A 21,101-nucleotide genomic window follows, 5' to 3' on the forward strand; every position below is an offset into this window, starting at 1 on the left:
GTGGGGTGTGAACCTGGTGGAGGGGGGAAGAAATGAGGAACCTTTGTAATAATATGAACAATAAATATTGATTTAAAAAAATAATAATAAATAAAAAAGAAAAAGAAAAAAAATTTATTTTCTCTTTCAAATTTTCTTCAAAACTAAGGCCCCACGTGGTGGCAATCCCACAGGAGCCTCAATTTTTTAAAATAATATATTTTTATTGATTTTTTTACAGAGAGAAAGGGAGAGAGATAGAGAGCTAGAATCGTTGATGAGAGAGAAACACCGACCAGCTGCCTCTTGCACACACCCTACCGGGTATGTGCCCACAACCAACGTACATGCCCTGACCTGAATCGAACCTGGGACCTTTTAGTCTGCAGACCGACACTCTACCACTGAGCCAAACCGGTTTTGGCACGACCCTCAATTCCTGAGCACTCAATGTTGACCTATTGTGTGCCGATATTGATAACTTTCAGTTTGCTGTTGGGTATATATATCTCAAGGACAAGATTGAATTTCAACTATTTCTGCTGACTCTCGCTGCTGTATTTTGTTATCCTAGGATATATCGATACTAGGCTCCTTTGTGGTTCTTTCATTTATTAACTATTATTATTAATTATATATATTCTTTATTTTATTAACTATTATTATTAATTATATAATAATAATTTTATTATTTTATTAGAGAGTTCATTAGGCAATCCTTTACTAAACCTGTTTATCATGTCATTGTCAGATGATTTTTTTTCATTCTTTAGTAATTTTTTAAATTACAAATAGGAAGGGAGGGGAGAGAGAGAGAGATAGAAACATCAATGAGAGAGAATCATCATTTGGCTACCTCCTGCATGCCTCCTCTGGGGATCGAGCCCACAATCTGGGCATATGCCCTGACTGGGAATTGAACTGTGCCCTCCTGATTCATAGGTCAACATTCAACCACTGAGCCATGCCAGTTGGACCATTCCTTAGAATTTTTGTTTGATTGTTTTAAAGGAGCATTTTTTAGGAAACACATGATGGCACAGATCTAATAAGTCCCTCTCCAAGCTGGCGCTCAAGAGCTCTAATAACTTTTTATATAAGTATGTCCCATGCAATATTTGGGACATACTTGTAGTAAAAAAAAATTATTTATCTGAAATCTGAATTTAACTGGATATCCTATATTTTTATTTGCTAAATCTAAAATTCTAATGGTACCCCATAAAGATTATATCATCTTCAAACAAAGGCATTTTTACTTCTTCCTTTCCAATGTGAAAAGCTCTGGTTAGAATTTCCAGTACTATGTTCAGCAGGAATGGTGAAAGTGGGTAATTTGTGATGTTCCTGATCTTAAAGAAGAAGTCTTTCACCTTTCACCATTGAGTATAATGTTAGTTGTGGGTTTTTCATTATGTTGAGGTATGTTCCTTCTATAATCAATTTGTTGAGTGCTTTTTTTTTTTATCATGAAAGACTTTTATCAATGCTTTTCTGCATCTATTGAGATGATTATATAATTTTCATTTTTAACTTTGTTAATGTGGTGTATCACATTTATTGATTTGTATATATCAAACCATCTTTGTGTCCTAGGGATAAAACCCACTTGATCATGGTATATGATACTTTTAATGTGTTCTTGAATTCAGTTTGCTAATATTTTTGTATTTTTAAATCACAATTGATGTACAATATTATATTAGTTTCAGGTGTACAACCCATGATTAAACATTTATATAAATTACGAAGTAATGACCCCGATAACTGTAGGGCCCATCTGACACGATATGTAGTGATTACAGTATTACTGACTATATTCCCTGTGCTGCACTTTACATTTCCATGACTATTCTGTAACTATGAGAGGCCCGATGCACAAAATTCGTGCAGAGCTTGGCCCTCACAGCCCTGGCTGCTCAGCCCTCATAGCCCCACCCCCCGCCCACTGGTTGTTCTGGAAGGTCATTCCTGAAGGTCGTTCTGCCATCTGGTCTAATTAACATATTAGCTCTTTATTATATAGGATTAATTTGTACTTCTAAATTTCTTTCCCTTTTCACCCATTCCCCAACTCCCCTCCCATTTAGCAGCCATCAAAATGCATTCTGTATCTGTAAGTCTGTTTCTGTTCTGCTAGTTTATTTTGTTGTTTAAATCCCACATATAAATGAAATTATCTGACATTTGTCCTTCTCTGACTTATTTCACTCAGCACAATAACCCTCTAGCTTAATCCACGTTATTGCAGATGGCAAGATTTAATTCTTTTTTATGGCTGAGTAATATTCCATTATACATATGTACTACATTTTCTTTATCCATTCATCTATTGATGGACATTTAGGTTGCTTCCATATCTTAGCTATTGTACATGATGCTGAGATGAACAGATGCATGTGTCTTTTTCATTTTGTATTTTGGGTTTCTTTGGATTAAAAACCCAGAAGTGGAATTGCTGTGTCCTTCTGTTTCTTATTATAGCCTTTAAAAAAAAAATGCCCAAACTGGTTTGGCTCAATGGATAGAACATCAGTCTGAGAACTGGATGGTCCTGGGTTCAATTCTGGTCAAGGGGGTGTACATTGGCACATCCCCAGTGGGGGGCATGCAGGAGGCAGCTGATTGATGTTTCTCTCTCATTGATGTTTCTAACTATCTCTCTCCTCTCTCCCTCCTCTCTGTAAAAATCAATAAAATATATTTTAAATTAAAAATACACACACACACACACACACACACACACACACACACACACACACACTAGAGGCCCAGTGTACAAATTCGTGCATATTGAAAGAAAACTAATTAGAAGAAATATTTTAGAGGTTGGGGAGGGACCAGTAGGAGGGCTCCCGGGTGTGTCCAGCCCATCTCACTCAGTCCTGATTGGCCAGATCCTAGCAGCAAGCTAATCTACTGGTCAGAGCATCTGCCCCTTGGTGGTCAGTGTACATCACAGAGACTGGTCTATGGATGACCAGTCAGTAGAACACTTAGCATATTAGGCATATATATAGAGAGAGAGTAGAGGCCCAGTGCACAAAATTTATGAATGGGGTGGTGTGTCCCTTAGCCCAGCCTCTCCAATCTGGGATTCCTCTCACAATCCAGGACTGCTGGCTCATAACTGCTTGCCTGATTGCCTTCAGATTGCCCCTAACCACTTCTGCCTGCCAGCCTGATCACCCCCTAACCACTTCCCTGCCAGCCTGATTGATGCCTAACTGCTCCCCCACCAATCTGATTGCCACTAACTGCCCTCCAATGCAGGTCTGGTCACCACTAACTGCTCTCTCTTGCAGGCCTGGTCCCCCACAACTGCTCTCACCTACAGGCCTGGGTCCCCCCCAACTGCCCTTCCCTGCAAGCCCGGTCACCCCCAACTTCCCTCCTCTGCTGGTCACCCCTAATTGCCCTCCCCTTCAGGCTTGATCACCCCCAACTACCCTCCCTTGCAGGCCTGGTCCCTCCCAACTGCCCTCCCCTGCTGGCCTGATTGCCCACAACTGTCCTCCCTTACAGAATTGGACCCTCCCAACTACCCTCCCCTCCTGGCCATGTTGTGGCTGCCATCTTATGTCCACATGAGGGCAGCTATCTTTGACCACATGGGAGCAGATATCTTGTATGTTGGAGTGATGTTCAATTTGCATATTACTCTTTTATTAGATAGGATAGATACCTGGTACATGGGTAGGGGCCAGCTGGTTTGCCCTGAAGGGTGTCCTGGATCAGGGTGGAGGTTCCCTTGGGGTGTGGGGCAGCCTGGGCGAGGGGCCTGTGGTGGTTTTCAGGCTGGCCACACACCCTGGTGACCCAAGCAGAGGTCCTGGTATCTGGGGTTTATTTATCTTCTATTATTGAAACTTTGTAGCCTTGAGTGGAACCAAGCCTCAAGCTTGCTCCGTGGCCACAGCCATTTTTGTTGGGATTTATTTATCTTCTATCATTGAAACTTTGTAGCCTTGAGTGGAGGCCTGGTCCTGCCAGAGTGTGCGGAAAGCTTGACTTCCTCCATCGCCTGGTAAACTCAAGCCTCCTGCTCTCTCCAGTTCTGTGGCTGCTGCCACTTTTGTTGGGATTTATTTATCTTCTATAATTGAAACTTTGTAGCTTTGAGTGGAGGTCTGGGCCCCAGGGCATCAGGGAAGCTTGGCTTCCTCCATTGTTGATGAAACCTAAGCCTCTTGCTTACTGCAGCTCCATGACCACAGCCATCTTGGTTGGGTTAATTTGCATACTTTCTCCTAATTGGCTGGTGGGTATAGCTTGTGAGTGTAGCAGAGGTATGGTCAATTTGCATATTACTCTTTTATTAGATAGGATATATAGATTGTCTGATATAAGGATTGCTACCCCAGCTTTTTTCCCAAAAAATTTTTATGAAATATTCTTTTTCATCCCTTTACTTTCAGTCTCTGTGTGCTTTTCAATCTGAAGTGTATCACTTGTAAACGGTATTTCTAAGGGTCTTTTTAAAAATTATCCATTCAGCCATTGTTTGTCTTATAATTGGAATATTTAATCCATTTGCATTTAAAGTAATTATTGATAGATATGCATTTGTTGGCATTTTATTATTTATATTTTAAAATGTTTTCATTGATTAGAGAGAGAGAGAGAGAGAGAGAATGAGAGAGAGAGAATGAGAGAAAGAGAGAGAGAGAGAGAGAGAGAGAGAGAGAGAGAGAGAGAGAGAGAGAAACATTGATGTGAGAAGGAAACATCAATCATTTGCCTCCCATATGCTCCCCAACCTGAATATGTGCCCTGACCAGGAATTAAACCAATGATCTTTTGGTGCATGAGACAATGCTCAACTGAGCCACACCACCCAGGGCTAATCACATTTTACTCCTCCTCCTCCTCCTCCTCCTCCCCCTCCCCCTCCTCCTCCTCCTCCTCCTCCTCCTCCTCCTCCTCCTCCCCCTCCTCCTCCTCCTCCTCCTCCTCCTCCTCCTCCTCTTCTTCTTCTTCTTCTTCTTCTTCAAGAAGAGCTTTTAATATTTATTGTAATACTGGTTTGGTGGTGATGAACTCCTTTAGCTTTTTCTTATCTGGGAACCTCTTTATCTGTCCTTTAATTCTAAATGATACCTTTGCTGAGTAGAGTAATCTTGGTTGTAGGTCCTTACTTTTTATCACTTTGAATATTTCTTACCAATCCCATACGGCCTGCAAAATTTCTGTTGAGAAAACAGCTGATGGTCTGATGGGTGCTTCCATGTAGGTAAATAACTGCTATTTCCTTACTGCTCTTAGTATTCTCTCTTTGTTTTCAATCTTTGACATTTTAATTATGTGTCTTTGTGTGGGTCTCTTTGGGTTCATTGTTTGGGATTCTTTGTGCTTCCTGGACTTGTATCTTTATTTACTTCACCTGGTCAGGGAAGTATTTCCATCATTATTTTTTTAAAAACATTTTTATTGATTTCATAGAGGAAGGGATAGGGAGAGAGAGAGATAGAAACATCAATGATGAGAGAGAATAATTGATTGGCTGCCTTCAGCATGCCCCACTGGGAATAGAGCCTGCAACCTGGGTATATGCCCTGACCATAAACCTACCCCTGACCTCTTGGTTCATAGGTTCATAGGTTGATGCTCAACCACTGAGCCATGCCAGTTGGGCCTATCATTATTTTTTCACAAAGGTTTTCAATTACTTGCTCTCTCTCTTCTCCCTCTGGCACTCTTATAGTGTGAATATTGGTACACTTGAAGTTGTCCAGAGACTCCTTACACTATCTTCATTACTTTTGGTGTCCTTTTTTGCTTTTTTGCTTTTCTGATTGCATTTTTTCTGCTTTCTGATCTTCCATATTACTGATTTGAGTCTGTTTCACCTACAATACTCAGTAATGTATTCATTTTAGTTATTGTATTCTTCATTTCTGACTGCTTCTTTTTAATGCTTTCTGTCTCAAGTTTTATGTTTCCCATCTCTTTGTTGAAGTTCTTACTGAGATCATTGAACATCCTTATAACCAGTACTTTGAACTCTGCATGTGGTAGATTGCTGTTCTCCATTTTGTTTAGTTCTTTTTCTGAGGTTTTGTCCTGTTCTTTCATTTGGACATGTTTCTTTTCTTCCTCATTTTGGCTGCCTCCATGAGTTTGTCTATATATATTAGGTAGAGCTGCTATGTCTCCCTGTGTTGGTAGAATGACCTTATGTAATAGGTGTCCTATAGGGCCCAGTGGCACAGCCTCCCCAGCTGGACACTCCAGGTGTCCCTCTCCCTACCCGCCATGTGTACTGTACTGTTGTAATTGAGCCTTTAATTCTGTTGGCACTTCAATAGGAGGGATTTACCTCCAGGCTGATCAGTGCCAAGGATTGGAAGTGACTTCCTGTGTAGGATCTGTTGTGCAGACACCAACCCCACAAAGCAGAACTCACTTTAGCAGGGCTCAGGTACCCGCTGAGTTCACTTCTTGAGTGTGTCAGTTGTGAAGATGGTTGGGTGGTGCTTTAGTGTGGTCTGAAGCTGTCCATTGAGTTCACAGGCTCTGGGGACTCCTAGTAGGTATGCACCAAGGTTTCCCTCTGTGCCCAGTCTGGGGCTACCAGGCATGAGTTACAGAGTTATCTACAGGTGAGTGCTACTTGTGCTGGGCTTGGAGATGCCTGGAAGAAGCCAAGATGCCAACCAATGCTGGTTGCTTCTAGTGCCAAGCCAGGGCCACTTAGCAAGAGGTATGGGGTACACAAAGGCCAAATACTGCTTGTTTGACAGATTTTAGGAAAGTTGTATCATGAGCCAAGATAGACTATTGGTATGTAACAGCCACTGGAAAGGGTTTGGATGGGGCCCACAGGTTGAGGCAGAGTTTCAGGGAATCACCAGGGCAGGTGAACAGTAATAGAGACTCAGATATGGTGGGGAAAGGGGGAGGGCTCAACAAAGGAAAATGGTCTCTGCCAGCACTTTGTCTGGGAGAAAGCTATCCTTCTAGTTCTTGCCCTGATGCCAAACTATTCGGTTCCTCCTTGTATATCTCTGGAACCTTTGGAGTTGCTGTTCCAGCACTGAAACTCAAAGCAAGTGAGTTCAAATAAGTCCATCTGGGCCCTGTAAGAAAAATGCCTGGGACTCCAGGATCCCTCAGTCTCACTCAGCCACAATCTCTGCCTCTTTTTACAAAATTATGGTGACTTCTCTGCTTGGCACTCAGATCCTTGGCTATGGGCTTTGGTGTGATACTGGGCCCCCTGGCTCCTCAGAGGGGGGTTTCTCTACAGCCAAAATAACCCTCCCTGTTACAACCCCACAGGGTGTGGTGCCAGTTTGGCATTTCTGCCCCTCTTATCATTCTTAGTGTGGTTTCTTCTTTATATCCTTAGTTGTAGGACTTCTGTTCAGCTAGATTTTATGCAGTTCTGAATGATGGTTGTAATTTTGATATGGTTGCGGGAGGTTCCAATACCACTTTTACTTATGCCACCATCTTGGCTGGAAGCCCTAGTTTGTTAATATTTTAAAAAGAATTTTACCTCTATATTCATCAAGGACATTGGTTTGTAGTTTTATTGTAACATCCTTTCCTAGCCTAGGTACCAGGGTAATGTTGGTCTTATGAGTTTGGGAGTGTTTCCTCCTCTTCACTATTTTGGATGAGTTTGAGGATTGGGGCTAATTTTCTTTAGATGTTAAAATTTGCCAATGAAACCATTTGATTCTGGGCTTTTCTTTGTTGAGAGGTTTTTGTTTACTGATCCAATCTCTTTATTTATTATTGATCTATTCAGATTTTCATGATTCAGTCATGGTAGATTTTATATTTCTAGGAATTTCTCCATTTCTTTGAGAATATATTATGTGAGTGTCCCCTCCAAGTCCACGTGGTTCAGCGTTCAGGTTCAGGGTTTGGGTTCTGGAGGAGGCTGCACACAGATGAGAGAAATTAGACAAGAAAATATAAATTTGGAATTGGGGGCCAGGCAGGAGCCCAGCTCAAGAGGAAGGACTCAGCTTTGCACTGGCCTTGCTATCCCTTTTATTCAGGTTTTTGTGATACACCCATAGCCCTTAGGCAGACAATTCCAATAATAGCCAATCAGCAAGGATTTACATAAAACTAAAAGATAGAAGTTGCTTTAGTTACCATTGTCTCACCTAACCACTGGATGCAGAGCTCCGACCTTCCAGGTTCCTTGTCAACACCTCTCTGCTAGTGAAGACAATGGGCAGCTTCCAACAATCTTATTTCTTGCATCTAATTGGTTATTGTAGTCTATTATGGCCCTTTGTATTTCTGTGGTATCAGTTACAATGTATCCTCTTTCATTTCTGATTTTATTTTTTTGAGTTTTCTCTTTTTTCCTTTGTGAGTCTAGCTAAAGATTTGTCCATTTTGTTGGTTTATTTATTTTTAAACTGTTCTAGTTCCGTTTATCATTTCTGTTGCTTTTAGGTCTTTGTTCCACTTGTTTTTGCTCTTATCTTTGTTATTGCTTTTGCTAACACTGGGCATAGTTTTTTTCTTTTTTCTAGTTCCTGAGTCATAAATTTAGGTTGCTTATTTGAGATATGTCTTTCTTTTGTAGGCATTCATTGCTGTGAACTTCTTTCTTAGGACTACTTTTGCAGCATCACATAGGTTTTGGTTTGGTGTGTTTCCTTTTTTGTTTGTTTCTTTTAAAAAAAAAATATTGGACAAGAAAAGCAGCAAAATCAGACAAGTGACACTGTGGCAGCCTCAGGACCAGCTTTTACCTCCCAAGTGACTCAACAGGATCGCTCTCAAGACTTCACCAACCAGGCTCTTGGGAAAATCATGCTGTTGCACCCTCGCCAACTACCTGTTTTGGGTTCACTTACCCTCCCCTCTGGCTCCTCCCACTATTAGGACCCCTCTCAGCTGGAAGATGGACCTTCACTCCCTGACCTTGAACGGACTCTCAATTAAAAAAAAAAAATAAATAAAAAAAATAAAATATATATATATATATATATATATATATATATATATATATATATATATATATATATAATCAAAGCCTGGGATGATAGACCCTCCCTTCCCACAACTGATGGATGGAGAAAGATGTAAACTCCACCTGCAGCCCGGACATTCCTGAGCACCTAACCAGGCACCTTATATGGACTGTACATTGAACCACCAATCAGCACTTGCCAAATACCCTAAGCACCCCCCCCATCCTAAGACCCTAACATTGTGCCTTATATGAGACCACCAATCAGCCTGTGGTGAGTGCCCTAAGTCCCATCCCTTCTCTTTCTTCCCCTTAAAAGGTGCCTCACTCTCTCCTCTGGAAGGCAGCCTGGCGGGGTCTTCTCAATAAAGCCCGTGTCCTGGTCTCTTGGTCTCTGGCCCTCTGTTTCATCTTTCAAGGGGAGCGTCCTTGGAAAGTGAACATTTTATAAAGTTCCTCAGCTGATTTTGAAGAGCCAGTTTTGGAACCACTACCCTACTCAGTGCTGCCTGTTCAAGCAGTTCTCAAACCAGGTGTCAGGCTTTAAGATGACCTTGTAAATTTTACGTTCTAAAATTCTTCATTATATTTAGTGTTAACCCTAAACACCTGCGTTTCATAAAAATCAAGACTACCAAAATTAAAAGCCACTGGGGAGGCGGGGGTGGTGGTGAGGAGAGGCATTTTCTTGTGTAACTACTACTGGGGGCGGATGCGGGGGGAGGGGAACCATCACGCATAGATTGGCTGACACGAATCTCCAATGGGCTAAAGGTGACAAATTCTGATCAACCACCAAGGGGTTTCTAATTTCCTTTAATCCATCCCGGGGCCTACTTTTTTGCATCCCACGGCTGCAACTGACCAAAGATGGTCACAACTCCTCGTTCCCCAAATTCTCTGCGCTTGCTCGGATACTAGTGCAAGGGGGGCTAGAGGGAAAGCCGGAGCTTGTCACCAAGTCTTCCAGGAAGAGCGTAGTCCTCCGGGCATCCGGGCAGGGCGGGAGATAGGGCCCCGGCCAAGCAGGTCTCAGCCACGTAAGTACGCGGGCAAGCAACACTGACCCTCCCGCGGGCTCCGAGCTCTTCAACTTCCAGGCGCACCGCCCCCAGCCCGCCTCCAGTTCTAGGCGTCCCACAGGAAGTGACCTCACGACGGTGTCGCGGAGACGCGGGGCACTTCCGGCGGCCGCGCCTGTGGGGGTGGGTTGGAGTAGTCCTTTGGTCTCTGTGTTCACCCCCGAGTTTGGGCGGATTGGCGTGGTGTGCCGAGGAGGCGCGGGCCCGACGGCTTGGAGGTGGGAGCAAGGGGCTGCGGCCGGTTTGCGGGCGCCCGTGGGAGAGGCTTCCGGGGTGCCCGGCGGGTTTGCTTTAAGGCTTGGAGATTCCAGGCCTCGCAGGCTTGCTCACTGGCGGGCGCACGCTCGAGGCCGCGTCGGGCGCCGACGGCCAGGTACTAGGGATTGCCCTGGGGGCGTGGTTTGAGGTGGAGGCCAAGCGCCGCGGGATTCTAATCAATTGGGAATGGAGTGGGTGCAGCTCTAGCGGCCTGGCCGCTTGGTTTAGCCTTGTTGATGGCTGCTGCAGCTCGCCCACTCATTGCTTTGTGCCTCAGTTTCCTTTTGCACGGTAGAGTAGGGTGGCAGGGAAGAGCGCGAGTGCCACATCCGTGGCTGATGGCTTGAGGACAGGGATGAACTGGGGTCTGGAAGGGAAGGGTGGCTGGATTCAGCAGAAGAAACTGGGAACTTCATGATTCTTTCCTGCTGCTGGAGTAAGACTGAACTTCTTATTATCAGTGCTCTTTGTGTGATATTGATTGAATTTAACCTTAAGTGGTTAAGGTATTTTGCTGCGCGGGAGGCAAAGCCCTCGCCTGCTTGGCCAGTTAGTTTTCAATAAGTCTCCCAATTCCAGAGCGAGCTGGAATCCTAAAATCCTTTCCCCTGGTGACAGAACAGGAACTGAAGACCCAGAATCGTTTTGTTCGCTTCCGTAGCCACAGGCTAAAGTGATTTCATCCAGCCGTCTGTCTATAGTGGTCTTAATCTCATCAAAGCAAAATGACAGTCTTTTGAGCAGGTCCCTATTTCAACTGGAACCCCCTCCCCCCCAATAATTCTAGTTTTTTTGTTGTTTTTTGTGAATAGCAGATTAGGTGTACTGAGCACAAAATTCCTATTTATTGGTTTTTCTGTGAAGATGGCTATAAACAACAACTTTTGATTACCAAGAATATTTCGTTGGAGCTTCCTTGTAATGGTAGGGCTTTGTCTCTCAGACTCTTTTGACTGTGACCCACAGCTAGATACATATTACATCATGACTCAGTGTGCCCCCTGCATGCATAAAGTGTGTAACACACACACACACACAAAACATAAAAAAAATTTACCCTTTCTATATATGATGCACTCTGACATTATTTCATTGAAAGTAAAAATTGTTGATTGCAACTCACTAAATTGACTGATTACTAAAACCTATAGTTTGAAAAACATTGAACTAGAAAATGTTCAAGTTCCTCATGATTTCTGAGATTCTGTAGTTAATGCAGAGTGGAAAATGTGTAATTTTTCTGTTATTCTTAGCCAGAATAGCCAGGTTATTAGAATTCTTATAAATTCAGATCAACAGGACAGGACATCCAAATTGGTAGCTCAAAGTGGGTATAATATCAATAGTGATAGTGTCAATTTTAGCAAGGCATTTAAGTCTTTTATGATGGCATAGTGGATGAGATGGGGGAATTTGACAGATTGTGGTAAAAGTAGATGGAGTCATGACTTTGAGAATCTGTGTTTTGAAGGTTTGATTTATGGATATAAGACCGCTGGGATCTGGTGATCTGAGTTGAGGCTCTGTCACTTTCTTTATACACAGAATGTCTTTGAAGCCTTATCTGGAAGGTTTGCTTAGCAATTATGTGACCTTGATGAAGCATGATCTGGCTAATCTCAAGATTTTCCCAGTGCAAATTAATGGAATGGAAGCATCTTATAAATGAGGAATTTTACTTGAGTCCAAAAATTCAGTTATACCAGTTAATGATGGTAGAGATGTGTCCTAGGAGGGGCTCATGTATAAAAAGATGTGGAATCTCAATAATCTGAGTCAGTGGTATGGTTAACCTGTGAGAAGAACTGGTGACCTGAAGTATTAGATTGCATTAGGAAAATGTAAGATCAAGGAAGGTTGTGGCATTACTTGACCACAGCACTGGTTGCTCACACCAGGGATCTACAAGAATAAATTAATTGTGAGGTTAGACATTAAAAGGAGTTAGAATTTGTCAAATTATAAAAAGTCATTTTTTTAATTGGCTGTCTAAGATACGGTGAAGTTGCTTTGGCATGAGTGATTCTTTTTCCTATCATCATTTCATACATATTTAAGGTCAATGTGGTCTTAAAATATATTTGCTTGAAAGTGTTTAAAACATTGGGAAATCTCTTATTTTTAAGTTGGCATCTGAAATTTTTCATCATAAACATAAGTAGTTTAAACATTTAATTTTTAAAAATATATTTTTATTGATTTCCGAGAGGAAGGGAGAGGGAGAGAGAGAAACATCAAGGATGAGAGAATCATTGATGAGCTGCCTCCTGCATGCCTCCTACTGGGGATTGAGCCCCTGCATTCTGAGCTTGTGCCCTTGACTGAAATGGAACTGGGACCCGGGGCACTTCCGGCGGCCGCGCCTGTGGGGGTGGGTTGGAGTAGCCTTTTGGTCTCTGGGTTCACCCCCGAGTTTGGGCGGATTGGCGTGGTGTGCCGAGGAGGCGCGGGCCGACGGCTTGGAGGTGGGAGCAAGGGGCTTGCATTATTTAGCCTTGCATTATTTTTACAAAGTCAAAATTTACAATATAAGAAATTATATCCTTAATTTTGTGTTGTTGTTAATCCTAACCTGAGGATATTTTTCCCATTGATTTTTAGCCTTGCATTATTTAGCCTCCCACCCTTCCCTTCCAGACCCCAGTTCATCCCTGTCCTCAAGCCATCAGCCACGGAAGTGGCACTCGCGCTCTTCCCTGCCACCCTACTCTACCGTGCAAAAGGAAACTGAGGCACAAAGCAATGAGTGGGCGAGCTGCAGTGGCTCTATCCACTGAGTGGCTCTATCCACTGAGCCAAACCAGTTAGGGCTAAACAAAGTTAAGGATATGCTCTGGGTTGGAGTGTTAGCCCACACACGGAAGGGCTGCTGATTCAATTCCTGGTCCACGGCAGGCCCTTGGGTTGCAGATTTGATCCCCAGTCCCCATCTGGGCACTTGCAATGTTTCTCTTTCCCTCTTTTTCTCCTCCCTTCCTCCTTCCTCTCTCTCTAAAAATCAATGGGAAAAATATCTTCAGGTTAGGATTAACAACAACACAAAATTAAGGATATAATTTCTTATATTGTAAATTTTGACTTTGTAAAAATAATGCAAGGCTAAATAAAATAACAATTGGATGTTTTTAAAATATATAAATAAACTTTATTACATTAAAAACCCTCTAAGAGCACAGTCGTTGGCATAAATCCACTCATGAACCAGGAGATCACAGTTCAGTTCTCAGGGTACATGCCTGAGTTGCAGTCTTGATCCCCATTAGGGGGAATGCAGGAAGCAGTCAATCATGATTCTCTCTGATCATTGATGTTTCTATTGCTCTTCCTTCTCTGAAATGAATAAAAACATATTTTTAAAACCCTCTAAGATATAAAATGGTACTATTAATATATTATTTTACTGTGCTTGATTTTCAGATGTTAAGCCAGTCTTGTATTCCTGTAATGAACCCTACTTATTCATGGTGTATAATAGTTTTTATATGTTGCTGAATTCAACTTACTAATATTTTGTTAAGAATTTTTGTTTGTGTTCATGAGGGATATTGATCTGAGGTGTTTATTTTTCTTTTGATATCTTTGTTTGTGATTCAGTTGACCCTTCAACAATATAGATTTGAACTATGGGGATCCACTTATACCTGAATTTTTTTTTTCTTTTAAAAATATATTTTTATTGATTTCATAGAAAAAGGGAGGGAAGAGAGAGATAGAAACAACCGGCTGCCTCCTGGACACTCCCCTACTGGGGATCTAGCCCGCAGCCTGTGCATGTGCCCTGACCAGGAATTGAACCGTGACCTCCTGGTTCATAGGTCAACACTCAACCACTGAGCCATGAGTTTTTTCTTTAAATTGGTCTCCATATCCCTGGGTTTCTGTCTCCATAGATTCAATCAAGTGTGGATTGAAAATAGTATTTTTTTAAAAAATAAATCTTTATTGCTCAGATTATTACAATTGTTTCTCCTCCCCCCCCCCCCCCGTAGCTCCCTTCCACTCAGTTCCCACCCCATCCTCTGCCCTTATCTCCCTCGCCCCCCTGCCATTGTCCTCATCCATAGGTGTACGATTTTTGTCCAGTCTCTTCCTGTACCCCCCACATCCCTTTCCCCTGATAATTATCAATCCACTCCCTTTCTTTGCCCCTGATTATATTATATTCGCCAGTTTATTCTGTTCCTCAGATTTTTAATTCACTTGATTTTTAGATTCACTTGATATATATATATATATACGTATTTGTTGACCATAATTTTTATCGTTTTTCTTCTTCCTCTTCTTAAAGAATATCTTTCAGCATTTCATATAATACTGGTTTGGTGGTGATGAACTCCTTTAGCTTTTTCTTATCTGTGAAAAGAAAAAGCTAAAGGAGTTCAATTCTGAATGATAACTTTGCTGGGTAGAGTAATCTGGGTTGTAGGTTCTCGCTATTTACCACTTTGAATATTTCTTGCCACTCCCTTCTGGCCTGCATAGTTTCTGTTGAGAAATCAGCTGATAGTTGTATGGGTAGCCCTTATAGGTAACCAACTGCTTTTCTCTTGCTGCTTGTAAGATCCTCTTTTTGTCTTTTGCCCTTGGCATTTTAATTATGATGTGTCTTGGTGTGGTCCTCTTTGGATTCCTTTTGTTTGGGGTTCTGTGCACTTCCTGGACATGTAAGTCTATTTCTTTCACCAGGTGGGGGAAGTTTTCTGATATTATTTCTTCAAATAGGTTTTCAGTATCTTGCACTCTCTCTTCTTCTGGCACCCCCATAATTCTGATGTTGATACACTTGAAGTTGTCCCAGGGGCTCCTTACACTATCTTCAACTTTCTGGATTCTCTTTTCTTTTTGCTTCTTCAGAGGAGTGTCCTTTGGCTCTTTGTATTCCAAATATTTGACTTGATTCTTGGGGTCCTCCATTCTGCTGTTGGATCTCTGTATAATATTTTTTATTTCAGTCAGTGTATGTTTAATTTCTAGTTGGGTCTCATTAAGTTTATTGGCCTTTTCTAGGAAATTCTTGAAAAACCTTATAACCGTGGTTTTGAACTCTGTATCCAATCTTTTGTTCTCTATCTCTTTCGTTTGAGATCTGTTTCCCTGTCTTGGCATTTTCGCTGCTTCCCTGAGTTGGTAGGATGGCTTTGTGTGTTTGGTGTCCTATATGGCCCAGTGGGTCAGCCTCCCCAGTTACCTGAGGTAGACACTTTGGTGCTCCCTTTTGTGGACTGTGTGTACAGCTTTGTTGTAGTCTTGATTGTTGTTGGTATCCCTGGGAGGAATTGACCTTCAGGCCAATTGGATGTGAGTATCAGCTGTGTCTACTCCAGGATACCTTCGGTATTGGAGACAGTCTTATAGGATCAGACTTACAAAATTGTAAAAGCCTCTGTGCTCAGCTTGGATGGGGCAGAGTCTCAGGGCTGAGTTGCCAGTCGTGGCTTCCCGTCAGCCCTGCCCTTGTGCGCTCGCCTGAGTTTCCACCTGACCTCTGCCTTCCGTGGCTCCCCTGATTTTCCGCCTGACAGTCCAGATTTCCCTGAATTGGATTGGGTCTTTGTAGTTCGGAGCTTCTGACTCCTTCCACTATGAAGAGGCTGTGGCAACCTCTGCAGTCAGACCTCTCTGCGTGCACTCACTCACGTGCAATTGTAGACCCTGCCCGCTGCAGCTCCCGGCTCCCCTAGTCTCCCAGTCTCTGAGTCTGCGGGTGCCTGTCTCTACAGTCCGGATTCCACCCATATGAGCCTGGGTCCATGGGGTTTCGGCCGGGGTTGGGGTTCAGTACAGTTGGAAAGGGTTCAGTGCAACCGGGGACTTCCCTTCCCCTCCCGCCAGCCAGGCATTCGGCTGCACTTCCTCTCTGTGTGCACGTCACCCTACCTCAGCGCTTTGTGGCCCCCAATCCGATCCGTGAGTCACTCGCCTTCTTTCTAATTGTAGATTTCCCACTCTGCCAACTTTCCTGTGTTTTTGGAGGATGTCTATTCTGATTGTAGTTGTTGTTGTTTTTTTTGTTGTTTTTAAAAATATATATTTTATTGATTTTTTACAGAGAGGAAGGGAGAGAAATAGAGAGCTAGAAACGTCAATGAGAGAGAAACATCGACCAGCTGCCTCTTGCACACCCCCTACTGGGGATGTGCCCGCAACCAACATACATGCCCCCAACCGGAATCGAACCTGGGACCTTCCAGTCTGCAGACCGATGCTCTACCACTGAGCCAAACCGGTTTGGGCTTTAGTTGTTGTTTTGAAATTGTTGTGCGAGGCAGCAGCTTAGGTGCTTACCTAGGCTGCCATCTTGGTCTCTCGAAAACTGTGTTTTCAATTCTCAGTTGGGAATCTACCGATAATGGTCAACTATATACATTGTTTATGCCATTTTATGTAAGGGACTTGAGCATCGGTGGATTTTTGGTATCTTTATGGGTGTGGGAATGTTCTAGAACCAATCCCCTTTGGCTACCAAGGGACAGTGTTAAGTTTTTTGGGAATTAAAAGTTCAGAGATTTTAGACTGCCCCTAACTCCCTCATTGTTCAGGATCAACTGTACTATCATGCTAAATTAGTTGGTAAATATTCTTTCCTTTTATATTTTTTAAAAGAGTTTGTCAATTATTTCTTTCTTCATGTCTAATAGTATTTACCAATGAAGCCCATGGGCCTGGACTTTTCTTTATGGGTAAATCTTTAATTACTTATTCAAGTTCTTTTTTTTTTTTTTTTAAATATATTTTATTGATTTTGTACAGAGAGGAAGGGAGAGAGATAGAGAGTTAGAAACATCGATGAGAGAGTCATCGATCAGCTGCCTCTTGCACACCCCCTACTGGGGATATGCCCGCAACCAAGGTACATGCACTTGACCGGAATCGAACCCGGGACCCTTCAGTCCCCAAGCTGACGCTCTATCCATTGAGCCAAACCGGTCTCAGCTTATTCAATTTCTTTACTTGATATAGGTCTATCCACATTTTCTTTTATTTCTTGAATTACTTTTGGTAGTTTTGTGATACTTGCTCAGTTAGATCACTAGAGAACTACCTGAGTTTGTCTTTAAGTTTTTATGTTTTTGATTACCACAGGAGTGCTTTTTTGCTCCTTTGTATTCTTTTTTATTATTTTTCCTTTTTTATACTTTATATTTTATGTAGATATATTTCTGAAATAAATATTTGAAACAGCTTGAAATGCTATTCTATTTATTTTTCTATTTTTCATGAAAAACACTAAGCTAGTGTTTTATTTTGCACTTAATATTGTAAGTGTCCTAATTATGCCCCAATTAATTATCTGTTTAGACTTAGTGTCTAAACACAGGTGACCAGGAGTCAGCAATAACGGCCTATCCCCTGGTGCTTCAATGTCTAGACAAGCCGAACCGGAACATATGAACACACAGGACAGAATTAGTATGCAATCACACATGGGTTATTTACTGATTCCTAGTGGGTCCCAGGCTCCAGCAAAGGCCACCCGGCGATGCACACTGATAGACGGACGACGAGGACATACAGGCGGCTGCAGTTGGTTTAGGCTCGCACAGCAGATCAGTCAGTCGGGCATGTCTCACGGAGCAACATGGAGTCCTCCTCTTGTCAGGCAGGAGATGTTGACTGAAGAAATGTCCGATGCTTATATAGCTGGTAGTAAACAATTTGTGTCCTTATCAGTATGGGCCAGTCAGTGCGTCTTATGCTAGGGCATTGACACTTACAGAGTATTAGGGTCAGCAGACATTTCACACAATAATTCATACATTAGAGAGGTTTCTTTATGACCATAACATTATTATAACAGTAAGTTACATGTATACTCATATACTCATCTGCTATTTCCTGAATTCCTTCTGTGTCTAGGACAGTGTTAGATGTCATATCTTATATAGGATTTTGCGTAGAGTATGCTTAAAGGATATTGTATTTTTAGAATCATTTCCAAAAACAGCGAGGCATTTAAAAAAATATTTTTTTATTGATTTCATAGAGGAAGGGGAGAGGGAGAGAGTGATAGAAACATCAATGATGAGAGAGAATCCCTGATCAGCTGCCTCCTGCACTGGGGATTGAGCCTGCAACCCAGGCATATGCTCTTGGCCAGAATTGAACCCGGGACCCTTCAGTCAGTAGGCCAACACTCTAGTCACTGAGCCAAACCGGCTAGGGTCAGCCACGCATTTAGATACAAATATTTAGGTACTCTAGACTTTGAGTGATTATCTTCTGTCAGATTTATTATGTCTCATTCATTCATTGAACATTTATTGAGTTCCCCTTCTATTCTAGGCATTCTTACTGACTGAACAGGACAGTCAAGGTTCCTTGCCTTCGTGGAACTTACAGTCTAGTGGGGTGACTCACAACATAAACAAATAAGATAATTCATATGGGTGATTTATTCTGAGCTCATACAGAAGGTAAGATGTTTGAGAGTGTTGGGAAATAGATTGGGTATCCAGGGAAAGCCTCTTTGGGGTGGTGACATTTTAGCAGATACCCGAAAGACAAGATAGAACTAGCCATTCACAGAGTTGGAGAGAGCGTATTCTGAGACTACGTGGTGCAACGTTCTGGAGGGAAGGAGCAAGCTTAACATGTTTGAGCAACAGTAGGAAGACCAGTGTGTCTGCAGGACAGTGGAAAGGGAATGGTGAGAGATGAAGCTATGTGAGGTCATCTCTCACACAGCTTCAGATCATGTAGGGACGATAGTGTTATGGAAAGGAATGTTGTCTTGATGACTAGTACAGTTGTTAAGATCATGACAACTGATTTACATTTGAAAATTTGCTCTGGTTGCTGTGCAAAGAAAGAATAGTAGGAGGGGCAGGAGTGGTAGTAGAGAGACCAGTTATGGGATTTATGCAAATATGAAATTGTGGTGGTTTGCAACTAGGTTTATAGTTATGATACAAATAAACAGTACAAGATTAAACTCTGTGCATATTCACAACTATAAACCTACTTTTGCCTACCCTTTTATGTACATTCATGTACAAGTCTTTGTGAATATGCTTTAATTTCTCTTGGATAGATCCTGGGAATGAAATTTTGGGTCATGGGAGTGTGTTCCATATTACAAGAAACTGCCAAACTGTTTTTCCAAAGTGGTTATATCATTTTATGTTATCAGCATTGTAAGAGAGTCCCAGTTGCTCCACATTGTCACACACTTTTGGTATTACCAGCAAGTTCTCTTTTTTATTTTCTTTTTAAAAATATATTTTATTGATTTTTTTACAGAGAAGAAGGGAGAGGGAGGGAGAGTTAGAAACATCGATGAGAGAGAAACATCAATCAGCTGCCTCCTGCACACCTCCTACTGGGGATGTGCCTGCAACCAAGGTAAATGCCCTTGACGGGAATCGAACCTGGGACCCTTCAGTTCGCAGGCTGACACTCTATCTACTGAGCCAAATCAGATAGGCCAGCCAGTTCTTTTTATTTTAAGTCATTGTAGTGGCTTTATAATGGTATCTTACGGTGTGTGTGTTTTCTGATTTGATTTTTTTATTGTAAAATATACATAGAATTTACCATTTTAACCATATTTTACTGTTACAATTCAGGGCATTGAGTACGTTCACATTGTGTAACCATCATCACCATCTTCAGAACTTTTTCATTATCACCAACTGAAACCCTGTCCTCATTAAATAATAACTCCCCATGCCCTGCTCCCCTGGTCCCTGGCAGCCACCATTATATTTTCTGTCTCTCTGAGTTTGACTACTCTAGGAACCTCATATAAGTGGAATCATACTAAATTTGTCCTTTTGTAACTGTCTTATTTCACTTACATAATGTCTTCAAGGTTTATCTATGTTGTAGCATATCAGAACTTCCTTTTTAAGACTGAATTTTATTATTCCATTCTATGTATATGTCACATTTTGTTTATCCATTCATCTCATGGACATTTGGATTGTCTGGTGTTTAAATTTGCCTTTACTAAATTAATGATGTTGAAAAGCTTTTCATATGTTTATTGGGCATTCAGATAACTTCTTTTGCTTGCTTTAAAAATGTAAAATTATAAGCTTTCCATATATATTGTTTTTTCTTTTTTCTTTCTTATTTTTATGGATTTCAGAGAGGAAGGGAGAGGGAGAAAGAAATAGAAACATCAGTGATGAGAGAGAATCAGTAATAGGCTGCCTCCTGCATGCCCCACAGTGGAGATCGAGCCTGCAACCCGGGCATGTGCCCTGATACGGAATCAAACTGTGATCTCCTGGTTCATAAGTCAACACTGAACCAACTGAGCCATGCCGGCCAAGCTAAATTTTCCTTACATATTTTTTATATAATCTCTGGGTCAGGTACTTCTGTTGTGAATATTTCTCCTTGACTATAGCTTACCTTTCCCCCCCTCATTGTTTTGGGTTGTTTATAATAGAAGAAAGCAGGCCCATCTTTTTACCCTGGTAAATCTGAAAGTTTACTTGAAGTGCTTCACTGCCTGGGAAGTAGTCTCCAGTGGAGTGATTTGGGGATGAGGCAAGATGATATGGAATACCTTCTTGTTTTATTATAGTACCATTTTATTTTATATGGATATTTCTTTCTTTTTTTATTGTTTAAAGTATCCTATCTAATAAAAGAGTAATATGCAAATTGACCATCACTCCAACACAAGATGGCTGCCCCCATGTGGTCAAAGATCCTGCCCCCATGTGGACACAAGATGGCCAGCAGGGGAGGGCAGTTGGGAGGGACCAGGCCTGTAAGGGAGGGCAGTTGGGGAAAACAAGCCTGCAGGGGAGGGCAGTTAGGGACAAACTGGCTGGCAGGGGAGCAGTTAGGCATCAATCAGGCTGGCAGGCAAGAGGTTAGGGGTT

The 21,101-nt window shown here is 42.0% G+C and overlaps 1 protein-coding gene across 8 annotated transcripts in view; it reads left to right on the forward strand.

Annotated features, from left to right (window-relative positions):
- The first annotated feature begins 10,097 nt into the window (after window positions 1-10,097).
- Window positions 10,098-21,101, forward strand: part of EDC3 (enhancer of mRNA decapping 3) — a 79,268-nt gene continuing 68,264 nt past the window's right edge. For 2 of the 8 annotated variants that reach the window (XM_036455951.2, XM_036455923.2), the window contains exons 1-2: window positions 12,585-12,728; window positions 18,547-18,677. The gene's annotated coding sequence lies outside the window, so the exon portion shown is untranslated. The other 6 variants (XM_036455932.2, XM_045586938.1, XM_036455940.2 and 3 more) reach the window with 6 other exon arrangements.

This window comes from Pipistrellus kuhlii, unplaced genomic scaffold, assembly GCF_014108245.1.
Source record: "Pipistrellus kuhlii isolate mPipKuh1 unplaced genomic scaffold, mPipKuh1.p scaffold_m20_p_1, whole genome shotgun sequence".
Classification (NCBI taxonomy): domain Eukaryota; kingdom Metazoa; phylum Chordata; class Mammalia; order Chiroptera; family Vespertilionidae; genus Pipistrellus; species Pipistrellus kuhlii.